The sequence below is a fragment of the Nannospalax galili genome, unplaced genomic scaffold (assembly GCF_000622305.1).
Source record: "Nannospalax galili isolate Female #2095 unplaced genomic scaffold, S.galili_v1.0 scaffold639, whole genome shotgun sequence".
Lineage (NCBI taxonomy): Eukaryota > Metazoa > Chordata > Mammalia > Rodentia > Spalacidae > Nannospalax > Nannospalax galili.
In genome coordinates, this window is record NW_008344644.1 from 345,877 (window position 1) to 362,199 (window position 16,323).

Sequence of the window (16,323 nt, forward strand, 5' to 3'; positions counted from 1 at the left end):
GGGCTGTATAGGGTCTCTTATTCCCTGAGAGTTCCTGCCTAGTCCCTGTCCAGGCAAGAATCCCTGTTTTAGCATTTGATGAGTGATTATCTCATTGGGGCTGCACATCAGAAGTTTTATCTGAGATAGAATATCATGACCCCACAGGTTAAGGGACAGCCCTGGTATGATGTAAGGTTTAACTTGGCCTGTATTTCCTTCCTCATCCTTCCAAGTAAGGATCTTAGAACTCTGCTTAGGGTGGGAGGTCTGGCCTATTCCTTTTAGATGAGTCATGGAAACCATGCATGGCCACTCCTTAGGCCAGTGTTGCTCAGAGATAATTGTAGCATCGGCCCCAGTATCAATGAGTCCCCTAAAGGGCTTATCATCTAGCCACAGGGTGAACATAGGCCTATCTTCAGTAACTTGTTGGGCCCAATATATCTCTGAAGGCCCAGGAGGCCCGGGGGAGGAAGTACTAGAATGGGCATCTGTATTGGCAGGGAGTAGTAGGAGGTACGCAATTCGGTCCCCCTGATTAATTTTTATGGGCCCAAGAGTGGAAAGGGCTAAAAGTGCAAGTTGTCCAGTGAAGCTATTATCTATTATTCCCATGGCTATTTGGAGACCTTCCAAGAGCATGCCTCCTCTGCCTATTACATATCCTGTCAATTCAGGTGGAAATGGCCCAAAAATATCTGTGGATATGAGTTGAAACCCTAGTTCTGGAATTAATATTGTAGAGGTGGAGGCACAGAGGTCCAATCCGGTACTCCCAGGGATAACTCTGAGGAGGGAGCTAAATTCCTGATCTGTGCTGGTGGGGTGAACCTGATAGCCCCAGGGTTCAATCCCTTTGATGGGGCCAGGGGCTGGCCCCGTGAGAAGTTTCCCTGCCTAGGGGCTAGGGTTTTTCCTTCATTATCAGTTTTAGAGCGGCATTCATTGGCCCAATGGCGCCCCTTTTTGCACCTAGGGCAAATGGTCTTGGGCAAGCTGCGTGGGGCTTTGGACCCAGCAGGGCATTCTTTAGAAAAGTGACCAGGTTGTTTGCAATTGAAGCAAGTTTTATCCCTAGTAAAATTTTGAAAGGCAGCTCCTATCGCAAGGCCCATTGCATGGGCTGTCCCAATTCCTGAACATAATTTAATGTAGTCAGAAAGAGGGCCCTGCCTGTGGGGCCTGATGTCTTCTTGGCATGCTGAATTAGCATTTTCATAGGCCAAGTGTTTAACAAAGGCACTATCTTCAGATTCCCCGACTAATCTTTCGGCCACTCTGGTGAGGCGGCTGATAAAGTCAGTGTATGACTCATCTGGCCCTTGGCATATCTTAGCCAGCGAGGAAGTGGCGGGCCCCTTAGGGGGAAGACGCAGCCATGCCTTGAGTGCGGCATTCTGTATCTGAGCTAAGAGGCCCGGGGGAAAGGCAGCCTGTTGCAGATGTTCCCTCTTTTGTAACATTCATCACAGGGCCCTGGGCCCTCAGATGGCTCGATTTCAGTTTCCTCGGAGAGGCCAATGTTGGTCTGTTTGGGTTCTTAAGGTTCCAATAAGAAAAGGCAGTTACGGGAACCTTCTCAGGTCCAAAGGTCCGATAATAATCCTGAAGTGCATCGCCTACTCTTTTCCATCTTTTTCGGTCGATTGTCCCTTCCAGGGGGAACCAAGGGCATGTATCATGAATAAAGGATAAATATTGTTTAAGATCTTTTCCTGAAACCTTAATCCCTCGTGCTCTGAGGGACTCCTTGAGTCCCTGAAGAAATTGTCCCTGAGAATCCAAAGAGTTGCCCATGCTGTCTGAGAATCGCCCTTGCGTGAGCCTCGCCAGTCAGTATAAGTGCTGACACACACCCGACAGACCTGGTCGCCTGTTAGTAACCGTAGATCTTCGGTGGACGGCTTAGAAGGAACAAGTACACCGCTCCTCCTACTCCAAGCAAGCTGGCAATTTCTCAGGAGCTGGGGTCCCTCCCTATTGTGGGACTGAGAATCTCAAGCACTAACAATGCCTATCTATTGGGTGCGTCAACCTTACCTTCTCTTCTACCGATCTGTCTCACAGCGGTCGTTCCGTGGCGATCTTGGGGGTTCGTGGGGGGTGCCTGCGCAGGTTCTCTGTGGTTGACGTTCCTCTCGGTGGTCTTCCTCGAGCCCCATGTTGGGCGCCAGAGATGCCCCAACCCACGGAGCGACAGTGTGGGGCACCGAGACTGAACCTGGAGGAATGAATAGACAGGGGGCATGAAGAAATGGAGACAAGACAGTATTCTGATCAAGTCTCTTTTATTGAGCAATCACACAGTGTTAATATAGTAAAGCAGAGGGGGGGGGAAGGTAAAGGGCGGAGAGAAGGCGGGGGGAGTGGAAGGCGGCAAGGCCCTGCTGGGGAATTTCCACTACAGTCATGAATGAGCCCCGGTGGTTTCACAAGATAAGGAAGTAAAATGTAGAAAAAAATCAGGGCAAGAAAAACATGTTTTTACAAGGCCACCTGGTTGTTTCAAACTGGGGCAGGGGTACACTTAAGGCTTGGCCTCCAACAGCCATGAAACTCCAGAACTATGGAAAAGAAGCAATGCAAAGTTGGGAAGCAGGGAGCATCGAGTTCTTCATTCTAGACTCGTTCTATACCCTAACTACTTTTGTCAGCTTATTTTTGTTGTTTTATGAAGCAACTCTATGCTCTATAATTTCAAAATGGGACACTGGCCAAGAGTTAAATTTCTAAAACATACTACAGCGATTGGTGGTACACAGCTGATTTCATAATGCTTCTGCAAAAGCTATTTGTGGCTGTATGATTTTTCTCGTGTACTTGTCTTTACCCTACTCTCATTTTCTTTTTTATACAATATTTATTTCCAACTAAAATATTGTACTGTGTATTTACTATATTTTTTACTTTAATTTCTCTCTTTTTCTATTAAATTATAAGATCACAAGGCAGCAGTTTTTCTCTGTCTAATTCACTAATGCATCCCAAGTCCGGCAAACGGTATCTAGGACATTGTGTTTATTGATAGACACCTGCTTTGTCAGTGTTTAGACATGGTCACACATATCAAAGTTAATGTAAACAACCAGGCAACATTAGTTTGTATACTCCAGGAAGATAATAATGATTTTAGCTCTTGTTGAAGTAAACAATAATGCACATTTCATGAAATACATGCTGGATAGTCTCAGTTGTCAACTCGACATGCCTGGTTTGAGGTAAACAGCTGAGGATGGGATTCCACTGTATTGGAATGCTGCCGTGTCTGTGAGACATTTTCTTGATTGTTGAGTGATTCCGGAGGGGACATTCCACTGTGGGTGGTGCCACTCCTGGACAGATGGGCCTGTGTGTATAAGAAAGCAGGATGAGCATGGGCCAGAGAAGCAAGTTGGTAATTGGTAATCCTCCAATCAGCTCCTGCCTCCAGATTCCTACCATGAGTACCTGACCTGACTTCCCTGAGTCATGAACTCTGACCTGGGAGACATAAGATAAAATAAACCCTTTCCTCCCCAAGTTAGTTTTAATCGGTGTTTTAATCACAGGATTAGAAAGCTAACTGATACAACATACTTTACAGATGAGTCTACATTAGGCTCAGTGCTCAGGAAACTGAATATATAGTTTGTTGAAATTTTAGCTGTTAAAATATTCCTCTGAAACTTCTCTCTTGAAATTTTCTAATGTTTATGACTATTTGGTAATATAACTTTTTTATTCACAATTCTGCAGACTCTTGGGCCATTAATTCAAATCATTTTTTTCTCATTATAAAGCAATAAATTATAAAATAAGAGGCATGGAAGACTGGACAGAAAGAGTACCAGCCACAATTAAGCCAATAATGTAAATTCAGGTTAAAAACCACCTTTATCTTTTTCCTAAAATGTTAGTGAATAAAATTTTTGCTTGACTAATATTTGGGATTTAAATCTGCTTTTCTAAATGACTTAATGTAAAAAAATTTACATTAAGCTAATGTATGTTGCATATCTTTAGAAAATTTTGTTAGATGATTTTCAACTTCAGAAAGTATTTAGAATACCAGCCTTCATCTGAGCAAAGGCACAGCCACCCTGAGGCTAAACCCTGAAATAGAGACATGTCTGCCTCTGTTCAATAAAGAACTTAAAATTCTCAGACATTCTTATCAGGAGCAGCAGCTAGATAAATGTAGAGTGATGACATAACTTGGCATCTGTCCTAGTTTGTTCTTCATTGCTGTGACAAAATAATCTGACCACTACCAACTTGGGGAGGAAAGGATTTATTCAGCTTACATCTCCCACATCGCAGTTCATCAGGGAGCCCAAGGTAGGAACTCAGGGCAGGAACCTGGAAGCAGGAACTGGAGCATAGACCATGGAGGAACGCTTACTGGCTTGCTCTCCTGGCCCCTGCTCAACCTGCTTTCTTATTCAACATAGGCCCATCTGCCCAGGGGTGGCACCACCCACAATGCGCTGGGCCCTCCCACATCACACAGCAATCAAGAAGATCCCTCACAGACATGGCCACAGGCCAGTCCAATGAGGGAAATTCCCCAATTGAGGCTCCCTCAACCCAGGTGTGTCAAGTTGACACTAAAGCTATCCAGCGCAGCATACAAACTAGGACACTTCAGAATGGTAGGAAATGCTCTAACCAGCACCTACAGATGAAGCCTGGTGTTTCTAACACTGGGATGGGCAATGCAGCTGGTATCTCCTACCCCTTCCCTCAGTTTGTACCAATTAATCTGAAGGCAAAACCACAGGCATATACATACTGAAGATCAATTGCTAACCATGAAAACTTCATCAAGCAACATCTCCAAAGATTTGTTGAGCCAAGATGGGCTTTATTTCTTTGTCATTGAAGTAGAAAAAAATCAGGAAAAAGAAATATTCACCAAGAAAATAGGTGTATTTTCCTGAGAAGTCACTCATAGTATAAGAATAGCTGATTTAAGCAAACCCTGATTTAAGATTTAAGGGCACTGACTTTTATTGAGATTGAAATGCATCCCCATAGACAGTAGGCATAACAGCTCCTTGCATAAATATAATAAAAATAGACTGCAAAAATAAACTTCCGTTTTTCTGTGTGTTTAATTCTCTACATAGTTACATTATCAAAATACACAAAATGAAGGTCTACATTGTTTTGTTGGCACTTTCAATGAAGGAAATTATAAAAAATAAATGCAGTAATTTATATCACCCCAAACTGCTTCATCACCATTCAAAAGATATAGTACATTGATTTCAACCCCCTATTAAGATTAGAATATTGAAAGCAGCAAAATTAAGTCTCCTTAGTGATCATTCCATAAATCGGTCACATTTTATAATGTTACCCTTAGGCCACACATTTTGATTTAACGGATATGCCTGTGCTTACTTTAATGTGTCCGGCTCTGAGTCTCTGTATCACAAAAACAGATGCTCATCATTGGATATACTGCACTCTTAAAGATTCCAGGACATCCTCTGCTGCTTTAATTATATGGAAAGCTATTACTCACCATCTTCACTTTATAGTATTGAGGAAATCTTAAGGAACATTCTGTTCAGACCATTGACTGTAATATACCTTCAGTGAACAGATACTTGGGACTTTCTGCAAAACTATCAGAGTTTCTAATGCTTGCAGAGCCCTAAGGTTTAAAAAATGATTCAGGGGCATAAATATAGAAGAAACTTAAATATTAAAAGTTGGTCTAATAGTGAACTCTAAAAACATCTAAAAATTAAGAGGAAATAAAATGTCACAGAAGATGAATGATGAGAACAAGAGATAGAAACTGGACAGGCAGCTCAGGGTGGGAAGCCCAGAAGTAGCAATTCCAGAAATGTCCTTGGTTCTCTGACCAGAAATGCCAGAGGGAGCTCTCATCTCCCTTCAAATGAGCACCCCTGCCTCGAGACTGCACATGAGGGCAGGAACTGAAACTCTAGCTCAGACATTAATAATCCCTTATGGTAAACATATCTGGAAATGGATCTCTATATTTTCATGGTTAAAATGACTGATATCTGTTCCCCAAGGTCAACCAATCTCCTAAATGACTTTAGGGTTACCTCTTTGAAGCAAGGAATAGCACAGCAATAGCAAAGGCCCAGCATGAGAAAACTAATCCTTCTGATCAAAAAGCTAAAACATCTGGCCTGGGTGGACACCTAACATTCCAAGCTACCCAAATATAAATGTGTTAATCTAGGTGGGCCACACCATCATGTGACCAAAGGCCACCTCTCAGGAAGGTGGGACCACCCCTAGGCTCACCTGAAGCCTGGTTAAAGACATAGGTGGAATAATTATCCCTTTAATGAGATAATGCACTTTTCCTTCCTAGAATTACCACCCCTTACAAGCCACCTGGAGGTTCCCTGGGTCAGTCATTATTTCTGAGTCATTCCTCTCTCTTCTTTGCCTTCTTTCACATGTTACCCAGAGCCTGTGTATGCCTTTTCTGATGCCTTGACCTACCAAGGAATACCACCAACTGGGGACCAAGTATTCAAGCCTTTGGAGACATTTCTCATTCAAACCACCACTTTCCCCCCCAGCCCCTCCTAGGTTCAAGACCATATCATAATGAAAAATTCATTTACCCCAACTTTAAAAGTTCCCATAGTCTTTAACAATCTCAATACTGTCAAAAAGTCCAGTTTCTCCTGAGATTCAAAGCAATCTCTTAACTGTACCTCCCTGCAAGATTAAAAAGCAAATTACATACCCTTAACATAGAATGGCAAAGAATGTGCATCCTAATTTCCAAAGCAGGAAATGGCAGCGTGATGAGGAAATACCAGACCAAAGCAAGACTACAACCATCAGGGAAACACCAAATCCTGCAGCTCCATGTCTGATGTCTGGACTTAGATGGCTCCACCCCTCCAGTTCTACTAACTGTAACATACATCTCCTTTTGGGGCTCATTCCACTTTCTGTACACAGCTTTCCTTGGCAGACGTCTCAGGGTTCTGTTATCTCCAGCATTTTGAGATCTCTACTGAAACCCAAGACTTCCCTTTCTCAGCTTCACACAGTGGCCTCCTAGGGACTTTGCTTAGTGACTTCCTCACTAGCACACAATGCCTGGCCTCAGCAGCTCTGAAACCACAGAGGAGAAATCCAGGACCACCACCCCCCCCACACACACACTCTTGCATATTCATGCTTCTAAACCCAGTATCACATGGGCAACACTGCCAAGTTCAGCTGCCAATTTGGGATGGACTCTTGTCCACCTTGAATGACACTTATAGCAACTTTTGTATGTCGATGTTTCTAGGAACAGAAAACTCCTTAGGCCTTTTGTTTCCTTTGGAAAGGCCTAAGGAGGCATAGCTGGGTAGGGTCTTGCCCTGAGGGTGCCCTTCCCACTGTTACAGTACAGAGAAGGAGGCCTCTCCTTAATGGTACTAATCTCTTCATCTATTACAGACTCTTGCAGCACAGACCTCAGCTACATTAAAATTCCTAGTGTGATAAACCTAACTATGTGGTTCTTAGGCCTTTGAAACCAGTTTGTGGAAGAATTTGAAAGAGTTTGATACTTTGGACTAGAGAAGCCCTAGCATGCTATCAACAGAGCTTAATGAGACATTATGGTAGAAGTTTGGAAGACTAGAATGCTGTGAAAAATGTGGATAGTGGAAGTATAGTTCATGAAGTTTCAGGGATGAGGAAGAAGACTCTATCAGGGACTAGGCTAGGAGCCATTATTTTGGCCAAGAATCTTGTTTCATTCTGACCGTGTCCTGCTGCTTTGACTTCTCTGGCATGATAAATTGTGCGCTTAAACTATGAGCCAAAATAAACTCTCAAGTTGGTTTTGTCTTGGTTTGTTTTCACAGCAATAGGAAAAAACTAAGACAGTGGTCAAGAAGAGCAAAGAAATATACTCAACACCATGAATTAAGGCAATACAACTCAAAGTCAAGGAAAGCCATAGCTGCTTCTGTAGGTGACAAAACAGAGGAGATAAGGACCCGCATTACTTGCCCAAGCATGTTGCTAGTCATTGCCTAAGCTAGTATTCAAACACAGCTCCATCCCACATATTTTAATCACTATACTAAACACTAGTGAGGAGCAAAACAAATGACTTTAAGTCAGACAAACTTCATTTTGAATTTCAGTTGTATCCATTTTCTAAGTGACCAAGGAAAATTGTCATCTTCTCTTCCTCCAAATATCTACAACCATGTGCCTCATAATGACATTCAGTCAGTCAACCACACACTCAACATAGCCCGTAATATTGTAACAAAACTGAAGCTCACATTGCCTCATGTTGCAGCACAACCAGTCCTCACGTTCTTGAGCTGATACAGGTATAAACGGTATCTTCCATCGAATTTTTCACTGAGCTTCTTCTAGGTTAACACAAACACTTGTCACTGTGTTACAGTTATCTACAGTGCTCAGTAAGGCAGCATGCTGTGCAGGTTTGTAGTCTAGGCAGAATAAGTCACATTATCTAGCCTACGTGTATTGGATCTACCATCTAAGTTGGATAAGGACACTGTTTGCACAATGAAGAAATGGTATTGATGCATTTCTCAGTGCATCAACCCCATTGTCAAGCAGTACATGATTATTAACATCTACCATTGACTTCCTGTGCACAGTATACAAAAGAGTAGCACCTGCCACATATGAAGATCTACAAAAGCTAAAATGTGAACTAATTTATTTGGTCCTCTTTTTTTTTTTTTGGTCTTTTTGAGACAGGGTCTCCCTGTAGCCCCAGCTGGACTGATACACACTATGTAGACCAGAATGGTCTTAATTTAACAGAGATTTGCCTGCCTCTGCCTCACGAGTGTTGGGATTAAAGGTGTGCACCACCATGCCCAGACTCTCCCCCTTTAATGGGCTCTTATAAAGGATAAGTAAGACAGGTTTCTAATCAAGTTTATGGATGATGCTGGAGACAGCAGAGCAGGGTGAGGCAGGGCAGGCTACTTCCGTGTGACCAGTCTTCACCCTACATTCTGCCTGCACTTCCTGTACACACCTCATGACATGCACTAAGTCACCTTATTATGCCTCTCTCTGGCTGCTCAATCACAGACTGGCATGGCACCTGCTGATCTGTAAATCAACAATAGTTGTAATCAGAGACCAGAGTGGAAACTTCCACTCAGGATCTAAACAGTCATTCTTCAGTGTCAAACAAAATCCTATGTGGGTGTCTGCCTTGAAAACACTGAATCACCATCTGGATAGATCTTAATGAACAAAGGAAAGTTAATTTTTAATGAAGCAATTTCCTCTTGGTGATTTTTCTTGACAGCTCTACCTTGGGGCCAATGCAGTTCTGACTGCATTGTTGCACCTTCCAAAGAGACAAAAATCCTCAAACAAATATGTATTGACAGGCATAAATAACAACTGTTCTTCCTGTTTCCATAAAATGGGGCTGGGTTTGCTGAGGTATAGTTATTTAATTTCCCTTTATGCTTTGCATTTTTGCAAACTACTGCACTATTTCTGCCAAACAAAACTGAATAAATGAAAGCCAAACCTAGGAAAACACTTTGTGAAAATAAAAAACAGTTGAGAATCATGAAGGACTACGAGATAAGAACTCTACCATTCTTTTTCTCTAGGTTATTTGTATGTGCGTCTAATTCTTATTACAGAAAATAAATGGTTATATAATAAGTAAGAAAACCATGGGAGTAAAATGCTGGTGGCCCCAAGGACATGTGGAGAACAACAGTCCTCCTCCAGTTCAGTCTTACAGCCCCTGAACTCATATGGAAGAGGGAGAGGCTCTGCAAGGCTGCCCTAGTGTGCCTGCTGAAGTCAAGACGTTGGAGGCAGGACTTTAATCAACATTCTAAGATTCTAAATCTGGTTACTTCTTTTCTACTGTACCAAGGAGGAATGATTTTGGCTACAATAACAAAATCCAAATCTGGTTCAGACAGGCAAGGAATATCTAATGTCCTACAAGGAGATCGTGGGAGCTGTCCAGGGCAGTACCAACAGATAAAACTTGCTGCTTTCTCATCTATACTTGTGGCCTTCAGGGTCATCATAGGAAGATGATTTGTGCGGTTTTTTAAAATTATTTATTTAATAACCACATACTTAGAAGACAAATCTCATTACAACAGCATTGACATATTCAATAACAATTTTCTGAGCTAAGATGAATCTCTTTCAAAATTGGCTGTAATTTTTAGGTTTACAGTTGAATTATTACAGTCATACAATAGTGTACTCACTATAAACCCTCTAAGACATAAAATTAAATGAGGTTTTGACCTTTAAAAAAGATCTCCATTTCATTATTAAAATACACAGTTTCATACAGAAAAAATCATTTTAATGCAATTGACATTAAGATGTTTGCACATGCGTTTCTAATCTCTATATATCTGATTATCACTATTCACAGTAGGCTACTTTCTGAGCTCCTTGGCATCTGAGCATGGATATAAAGTTTTCAGGTAGATTTCAGTGGTTTTTTAATGTCTTTGGAAGAGCGGATTAGAAAATACTAACAGAACCAAGTTCTCCCTTCTAAAACAAATGCTTCTGGTACTGTTCCTCTACGGCTCATTTTAGTTGTGTTCTTCCCCTACAACAGAGTTTCTGGGAAAGGAGAAGTTGCAGGCTTCAGTAGTGTGGATCCAAGAATCAGAGCTAATGAGTGAGGAAGTCTGGACAGGAAGAAAGTCTTATGTAAGGCCATGTCACCAGAGGCCACCTGAAAAGAATTTCTAGGGCATCTCCTACATTCAGTCTCACAGCTGTGCACCTGGAATGTGTGATAGAAGTCTATCCTGTGGTTCCAATCTCCAGTTAACTACAAGATTCTCCAATGAGTGTTAATATCTGAAGAGGCATAGGAAATGCTGATCCAAGATACAGCACTCAGGCATACTGAATATCTTTAAGTTTTTTGAAACTTTCATACAATGAGTATTGTGTTTGCATTATTTTCATCTCTCCCAGTTCCTCCACAACCCCCCTGGCATCTCTCCACTCCCTCTCAATTTCTTGTCCTCCTCTTTATTATTGTTACATGTGCACTGAGTCCATTTAGTGGTGCTCCTGTGTATCCGTGTTTAGGGATGTTCATTTGGGATTAGATAAAACTCTCAGGGAGGAAGTACCCTGATTCTCCCCTCCCTCAACATCCATTGACTGCCTGTAGCTCTTCATCTAGAGGTGGGACCCTGTGACATTCTCCCCATCCACCTCAGCAGGTAAATTGATTTTATCATTATTCAGATCTTTTTAAGACTATCATACAGTGGCAATTTCATTGGTACAGCTTCCCTATCGTGTCTAGAATGCATCAACTCATAAAAGATGCCTTCCTCTGGCTCTTACAGTCTTTCTGTCCCCTCTTCCATGAGGTTCCCTGAGTCTTGGGTAGAAATGTGTCTTGGGTATCATAGATGTGTCACTTAGGGCTGGGCACCTCATAGGTACTTATTCTCTGCATTTGATCAGATGTGAATCTTTGTCTCCATACTGAATGTTTTAAGCTGAAGGAAACTGAGAAAAATCACAGATGCATGAAAGCCTCTCTCCATCCTCAGCACCCTTCCTTTCCTGAAGCAAGCCACAGAAACTAGAACTTCACCTACCCCTTTCCCTCTGAAGCAGACCACAAAACCTTTCTAGGTTTCTGCTGAGAGTTATAGAACACTCATGTGTCCTGTACCTGAAGGGAAGGAATGAAGGCAGAAAGATGCAAGGACTGGGACAGTGAGGTTATTTCAGTGCATCCTGTACTGCTATGTAATAGTCACAGACCAGGCAGTGTAGGAAGAGCACAGATTTGTCTCCTGCAGTTCTAGAGAGTGAAAAGTCCAAGCTCAAGGTGCTGCATATGGTGAGGCCCTTCCTGCTGCATCAGCCTATGGTGGAAGGCAGGAGGAGAAGAAAGCACCTGAGAGACAAAGAGGAGGCAGAGACAGAAGAATTGAGTTCAATCTGACTGTGAGCTATATAAGGAGACCTCATATCAAAACAGGACAAAGAGATGCCATATGTTAATTGGATAGAGCAAAGGCTAGAGAAAAGACAGACACTATTTGGAATGCTGAAGTTTCCAGTTTATTTCCTAATTTCTATTTTAATTTTTCTTTCAGTGCTTGGGATTGTGTAGGGTCCTACACATGCTACACAAGTACACTGCCCAGCCTCTGGCCCCAGCTTTTTTTTTTTTTCAAAAAGCCACACAAAGAGAATCAAGCCATACCAACGATAGCTCAGTTTAATGGTTTGCCTACTTGGATGTTCATTTGTTGCCCTAAAAGGGAAGCCCTCCCCTAGCTTACCAGGCACACGTGTTGCAGTTATATTCTCCAGTAGAATGCTGTTATGTTGTCATGTGTCTTTGTGTTCTGGAAGACTCAAAGACACGCCCCTGCTTAAAGACTTTTCTTCTTTTATAGCTTCCATTAGATCAAGTCATGAGACATCAGGGATTAGAGAATTCTATTTCTTTGCAAATGTCTTTCTTATACTGCTTATTTGCCTGAGCTCCTCCTCTGAGTTATAACCCTAAACACAGGGTGTTTTATAATTCTTGGGGACCCTGAACTTACCGTTGGTGTTAAAATGTTCACATACTACAAGGTAAGCTTTATCCAAACTTGGGAGAATACATGAAGAAATAGATTTTTCTTATACATCAGTTTGTGTACATCAACTACTTTGTGTTGGATCTGTTTTTTAAAGGGTTTTGTTAATACTCAGTAAAGTGTTATAAATTGTGAAAGTGCTTTTGTAAGTAGATTTTTCTTTCACATCTATTTTCCTGGCCTCCCTACCAGCTGTCATTTGTAAAGCAGGTATTACTTATAAACCAGACTTCCCTGGGATTCTTGTGATGTGATTTATGTAAATCACGTGTAACTAAATATATGCATTTTTAGAATATACATAAGACATTTTAAAATTTTTATTGAATTTTTGTGTATTTCATACAGAAAATCATCTTTATACCCCTGTCTCCTTTGGCACCCTTTCATACCCCTCCCCCATTGGAGTTCATATGTTGTCATTTGTGTTAAGGTCTATCATGTAAAGTTAGTGTCCCCAGAGGCCCTCAGTACAAGTTCATCCACTGGAGTCTAGTCAGCCTATCAAGAATCCCTCCCTTCAAGAAAATAAGCTCTTCCTCACCCAGTGGTAATCAGCTGCCGGTAATTCTTTGATGAAGATTGGGCCTGCTGTTCATTTTCACAGTTCTGTGCTGGGTTTTTGTCTACTTATGTTTGCACGGGTCTTGTGCATGCTGACACCATTGCTGTAGGTTTGTATGAGAAGTGTCCCAGGCAAAGAAAACATTTTATTTTATCTTAAACATCTTTTTAATCAAAATTTTAATGTGCTCTCCTGACAGTCTATAAATACTGTAGGTATTTTATGAATAGGATACTGGATGAATTTAAATATTTCCTAAATTCAAAAACAAATTCAAAAGAAATCATCAGCTACTGAAAATTGCATGTACTTTTGCCTGCCAACTAGTTACTAGGTGAAATGTTAAACACGCAAACACAGCAGTGCAAAGGCAAAATAGGACAGTGTCCACCAGTGTGCCTCCCTCCAGCTGCGGACTCCCCACTGGTCCTAGGGAACCTCACATTACTAGCCATGGACATAAAATAAGTGTGAATGCTCAGTTCTGAGGAACACAACAAAGAGTGCTCTGCAGTCTGGCTGTAATACTACTGCCTCAGGACAGCCAGGCTGGGAAGGAAGCCTGGGGTGACAGGTGGAGAGCCCTGGAAGGCATCTCAAGCCACAAAGCCAGGAATACAACAGGGACGAGGTGGGAGCAGAATCTCTACTATAGAAACTTTGCTTTTGCTGATAACTAGAAGAGACTGGATAAAGTTGGCAATAAGCAGTCAGGAGGGAGCTGTCCCTGATATATCACAGCAAGGCATGAGCACAGAGATAACAAGGTAAAGGAATGTGATGCCGAGTTGATTGAGACAGGCACAGAGCAGACAGAGAGCAGAGGACCACCTGGGATGGTCTCTCACTGTCTGCTTTTGGAATAGGTGTGAAGGCTGCCGAGCATAATTCTATGAGCAGAATTCTCAGTGTCCTCTGCCACACACAGCAAGGCCTCCCATGAGGAGTGATTTCTTATTGTCAGTTAGCTAATAGGAGCACACGGTTCTGAAGGAGGCCATGGAAATGCCAGTCTCAGAAAGACAGCATTCTCAAGAGAAACTGAAGTTGTAATCCCCTGAGGAGAGTGTGCCAGCCCTTTAGGAGACAGTAGGAAGAGGTGCGTGACAGGCCATACGGGGCTGGAGCGATTGCCCATTGGTTAAGAATGAATATCGTTCTTGCAGAGGACACAAGTTTGTTCCCAGCATCCATGTCAGGCAGCTCAAAACTACCTATAATTCCAGCTCTAGGAGAATCTGATGCCTCTGGCCTCTGCAGGCATGATCAGACATGTGCGCATACCCACACATAGACACACACACACCCCCTCATAATTTAAAATAAGGATAAATCTTTTAAAAAGCTGCATATAGTTGGGCGTGGTAGCACATGCCTTTAACCCTAGCACTCAGGAGGCAGAGGCAGGTAAATCTCTGTGAGGCCAAGGCCAGCCAGGTCTACATAGTGAGACCCTGTCTTTAAAAAACAAAAAACAAAACAAAATAAAAACCTGCATACACTATGCCATATGTACTGAACATAGCAACTTAGCTCTGTTCAGATTTTTTGTTTGTTTATTTAGTTGTTTTGTTTTGTTGTTAGTAGACTTTGGAACTTTAGACTATAAAATCAGTTAACTTCTGTAAACAGAACTCAATGGGTCATTCTAGTAGAAGCCTGGAAGACAGCAGTACTGAGAGAAAAATGAACTGTGGAGACCCAGCTCAAGAGGCTTCAGAGGTGGACAATTCTAGCAACTGAACTAGAGATCATTCACGTGATATTTTTGTATAGAGTCTGGTTGCCTTTTGCCCCTGTTCTAAGAACTTACCTAAGGTTAAACTGAAAAGCAATGTACTAATTTCTTTGGTGGAAGAAATTTCAAGACAATATAACATTGAATCTGTGTATTGAATATTATTTCTCTATATTATGCAGGTCTACAACGAAAAAGAACAAGTAAGAGACTGCCAGGGAGTTTTGGTTCTGGCCCCCCTCTGGCCTCCAACTACCAGAGGGCCTGAGAACCCAGGGGACAGCCTGACAGCCCCAGGGATCCTGCCTCCATGTGGTGATGGGCTTCCCCTAATTGCACCATACCATCCCTCTACCCGAGATTATGTGAGGGCCCTCCCAAGGTCCCAAGGCAAATCTGGCTTTGGTAGGGTAAGGCTGAGATCCTAGCTGACAGCCTGAGAGGGTGGGTTCGGACCTCCATCAGGGTAGCTGCTCAGAGCTGAGCAGACTGCCAGAGAGTGTGGGATTCTGGTCTCCTTCTGGCCTCCAAATACCAGAGGGACTGAGAACCCAGGGGACAGCCTGACAGCCCCCAGATCCTGCCTCCAAGCGGTGGTGAGGTTCTCCTAATTGTGCTATGCCATCCCTCTACCTGGGATTTTGTGAGGCCCCTCCCAAGGCCCCAGGGAAGATCTGACTTTGGTAGGCTAAGGCTGGATTTCAGCAGACTGCCAGAGAGTGCCAAGTTCTGGCCCCACCCTGGCCTCCATCTGGCATAGGGTTGAAAATACAAAGGATTGCCTGAGAGACCTTGGATACTGCCTCCACATGGTAAAGGAAGCCTGAAGTGTACCTGACTGGAATCTGAATTGGGCTTCTGTGGGTCCTGAATAGCTGATCTGAAGCCATCAGTTCCCTCCAAATTAAACCCAAAAGAACCAGAACCCTGTACCAAGCAGCTTTACATAACCAATAAAGAAAGGATCTAGGCACCAGGATAATACAAACAGAAGCATACTTCAACTTAATTTTCATATCAGAATCATAAACAACAAAAGAAATTCATATGCCAAAATCACAATGAAAGAATAATAAAATGGAAAGCCAAAACACTATGTCACCAGCAAAGACCACCAATCCTGTAGAAGAGTTCTACAAGGAGAACCCCCTAGAGATAACCCAGGACACTGAATTCAAAAGAACAACCATAAACACAAGGAATTCAATGAATTTAAAGAACACACAAACAAACAAATAAAAGAGCTAAAAGAAGATAGGGATAAACTTCTGAATGAATTCACAAAAGAGATAGAAACATTTAAGAAAACTCAGGCAGAAATGAAGAAGGAAGTGAAAAACTCAATAAGTCAACTTGAAACAACAGGGGAAAGCCTCACCTCTAGAATGAATGAAATGGAAAACAGAATATCAACACTGAAGGACAAAGTT

General features: G+C 42.4%; 1 pseudogene; it reads right to left on the reverse strand.

The window, feature by feature from the left end:
• The window catches only part of LOC115071669, a 61,328-nt pseudogene that overhangs the window by 23,813 nt on the left and 21,192 nt on the right, over positions 1-16,323 (reverse strand).